We start from the raw sequence: 4,352 nt of genomic DNA on the forward strand, positions 1-4,352 counted from the left end.
ATAATAAATAATTTATTTATATAGTTTTCTTCAAAAAATTATTAAATTATTATAATTAATTCCATTTAATTAAGTTTTAGTTAATGATAAATATTATTTAGTAATGGATGAGGTTATTTATTGATATTATTATTTTATAATTTTGATTGTTAATAAAATTGTAGTAATTTTAATTAATGATCAATAATTATTATTTTAATAATTTATATAGAGAATTATTTTGAAATCATCTTATGATATTTAATTGTAATCCTTGTAATCTCATAAGATAAGGATAACTGTGCAATATGTTCATACACAAGAAATGGGTTAACTTGTAAGGGTATTATGTAAATCTTATCTACTCAAAAACTTACATTGAAATGGAACTTAAACCTAACTATAAACTTAGACTATGTGTCTTCAAAATCAAACAAAACTATGAATTACCTTGTTTATTAAGTGTTTTCTTATATGTCAGAATTGGGGATGGACTAGAGTGTTGACTAGTCCTACAATGTTTACTAGAGGTTGGGAAGTATTATTTTGGTGATTATATATGATGATTATGTTTTGACATATGTGTACCTTCATGGATCAGTACTATTAGGATGATTGTATTTGTGGTGTTGTACTTTGACTAAGTGATTTCTATACTTGTCAGTTGCTTGTTTAGAGAACTGATGTATGGGTTTTGGTCTTTTGAGATCTTTTTTCTTTGCTGAGCTTAGGGTAGGTTATTTGTATGTTAAGATGGGAAGTGGCTTGTAATGGAGGCTGAGGCCCTAAAGAGGCTGATGGGTAACCCATTGCAAGTAGTTAATAAGTGAAAACACTACACTAAATGAGAGTAATATGAACCTAATAAAAGTCTTTGTCTTTCATCACCCATGCCTTGAGTGCTAGTACAAAGTATGATGGGAGTAGAGAGGATGCTTGGTTGTGACCATGCATCGTTAGTATGCCTTGGCAGTATGAAAGGATACTAGTTTCACATAGAGTCACTAGGGTCCCATAAGATTAAAAGACTAGCTGAGTAACCCTAGAGTTGGCTAGTGTAATGATACTTGCCCACTAGCAGTATAGATTCCCTAAGTGTCTTTATTTTCCTCTGAGTTTAGATGTTGTTTTATCTTGGAACCTTTGAGTTAGATTACTTTTAGGGTTTTCCTTGAGCTAGATATTACTTTTGATTCTTGGGATTGTTATCCTATTTGGGACTTGAGACTATCTCCTCATTACAGTGGGAGTGGACCATTTTGGGTTACCATGAGGTCAGGTGGTAGTGCTTTTTACTTTTACCATTGAGATCCATTCATTGATGCCATGACTGGAGTTACTTGTGTTGCATTTCCTTTCATTCTATCTTTGTGTATTATGATGGAGGCTTATATCTATATGATGGATGATTTTACTTACTGTATTGTATTTTGTTTCATGGATCCAAAAGGGATAATCTAATCTATTTTATAAATGCATATTCTTTTAGCCATTCATACCCTATGACATGTACAGTGGATGATTATGCATTCTAAATTAATGCCAAGTGGCATTTAGAAAAAATGTATATTATTTAAATGGATTTGAACATGTAGTTATTCTTTTATGTGGATCTGTTATTGGACTTAGTATTAATTAAATTTAAAATGTGATTCAACATCTTGGGATCCTTAAGGAATGTAATCTATTATGTGTTGCATATATATGATTGTATGTTATTGCTTCTACTACTTTATAATTGTTGTATATGTTATTCTTTAAAAAAAATGTTTGACAAACTTAGTAAAACTTTAGGTTAGTTCTTTTGGATCCCTTGGTGGGGCATTACATAGACATAGTTATAAAAATTGGTGAATAATGCGAGAGATCTTTTGTGAGAGGAATCTCAAAAGTAACACAAGTGATAGTAGGCAGACATAGAACAATCAGTAACTAACACAAGAGATCTATGAGAGGAATCTCAAAAGTGACACTAGCGATAGTAGGTAGATGTAGTTAGAACAATTGGTGATTGTCACGAGAGATCTTCCATCAGAGTAATCTCAAAAGTGACAAAAGTGATAGTAGGAAGATGCAATTAGAACAACTAGTGATTGATGCGAGAGATCTTATGTGAGAGGAATTCCAAAAGTGACACAAATGAAAGTAGGCAGATGTAGTTAGAACAACTGGTGACTGATGTGAGAGATATTTCGTGAGCAGAATCTTAAAAGTGACACTATCGATAGTAGGCAGATTTAGGTAGAACATCTGGTGACTAATGTGAGAGATCTTCTGTGAGAGAAATCTCAAAAGTGACACTAGCGATAGTAGGCAAATACAATTAGAATAGCTGGTGATTGATGTGAGAGAGATTCCTATGACATTGTAGGGTGTTGCCCCTCAGTTATGACAAGATTCAATCCATGCATGCATGAGAGAAAGCAGTAAACTTAAGTAGGAAAGAAACTATACAAAAACTAGAAGATGCATTGTAAGATGCATCATTGGAAACAAGAGGTGCCTATTTACTACTTTTTCACCCTCTTAGTAGAATTCTCTTTTTTGCTACCATGATGCCTATTTGCTAGGTTTTCATTGATGACACTTTTTTTTATTTTTGCAAATTTTTAAATATTTTTCTCTTTTTGATTTTTTTTTTTTTTGTATTTTTTCAATTTTTTTGTTACTACCAAGGCACCTATTGCTAGGTTTTCACCAATATAGTGATTTTTTTAGGACTTTTAAGTATATATAGAGAGCTTTTGGAATCAAATCAGCTATAGAACTACTTCAAATGGAGAGTGTTGATGGGCTCCTTAAGCACCTCTTCCTCGGCTATAGAAAGTTGGTAAGAACTAGATCCAAATGCTATAGTAACTATGTATGGACCAAGCTAGTTGGGTTGACACTTTCCTTTTTGTATCTATTATTGCTAAATCTTAAGATTTTCTCTTAGAACAAGATCATGGAGTGGGAAATCACATGGCTTAACTTTCTTATTGTAGCTTCTAGACATACACTACAAATAATCTCAAAGATAATCACACACCACTTGCTAACATTCATCTAACAATTCTAGCTCTTGAAGCTAAGCTATTCTATACTCATCATTAGTAATGGGGCCCTTCATGGAGATTCTCAAAGTAGGAATCTCAACCTCAATTAGAAGCATAACATTTGCTCCATATACCAAAGCAAAGGGCATTGTACCTATTGGAGTTTTGATACTTGTTTTGTAAGCCCATAAAGCCAAATTAATTTGAAGGTGCCAGTCCCTTCCAAATTTGTTAACTATGTAGTGTAAGATCTTAAGGATCACCTTGTTGGATGCCTCCACTTGACCATTACCTTGGGGGTAATAAATAGAAGACCAATGTTGCATGATTCTAAAATTTTTGCACAACTCCTTGAGATTCTTATTTTAAATTGTCCTTCATTATTAGAAATGATGGAGGAAGGTACACCATACCTACATATGATGTGATTCATAATGAACAAAGCTATAGTTTTTCAATTTTCTATATAGAGAGAGAATGTCTCTACCCACTTAGTGAAGTATTATATAGTTGTAATGATGAAGTTATGTCCATTTGAATAAGATGGGTGAATTTGACCCACAAGATCAAAAGCCCATCATTGGAATGACCACAATGTGATAGATGGAGTTAGCTCCCTAGCTAGAGCATGAATCAAATTTCCATGGAGTTGGCATTATTTGTAGGACTTGGCATATTGATTTCCTCTTTCTCCATATTCATCCAATATTAACCAGATCTAATAAGTTTACAAGCTAGTGTCAAGCCATTAGAGTGAGATTCGAAAATGCCCTCATGTAAATTAGTTAATGCATGTTTGGACTCATCAGGTTCTCGACACTTAAGAAGTGTTCTATCGAGACCTCTCCTAAACAAGTTGTTAGCATTAATAACATACCATGAAGAATTCTGGATAAGGTGACATTTTCATTCTAGGTTAGATTATTTGGGATGGTTTGGTCATGCAGATAAGAGTATATGTGGTGCTATCAAGATGAGTCATGTCCTACAATAGAATAGATCATCTAAGATTTAGGGGAATTATAGGTAGGGTAGAGTAATATTTCTACTAGGAACTCTTGTCAGAGATCATTCTTTGGAATCTATAACATGGAAGCAAGAGTAGCCATTGAATCAGTCACTTTGCTATCTACCCAAGAAATTTGTTGAAAAGTGATATGAGAAAAGTATTTCTTTAGGTCATCCACCATGCATTTATAAGGGATCAATTTTTCATCCTTTGTCTAATACACATCATTAACTTGGTTTATTATGAGCTATGAATCACCAAAGATATTTAATTCATCTACTCTCCATTCAATTGTAATCATCTGCCATTAATCAAAATTTCATATT

The sequence above is a fragment of the Cupressus sempervirens genome, chromosome 7, assembly GCF_028749045.1.
Source record: "Cupressus sempervirens isolate cs-2001-9-10 chromosome 7, ASM2874904v1, whole genome shotgun sequence".
Classification (NCBI taxonomy): Eukaryota; Viridiplantae; Streptophyta; class Pinopsida; order Cupressales; family Cupressaceae; genus Cupressus; species Cupressus sempervirens.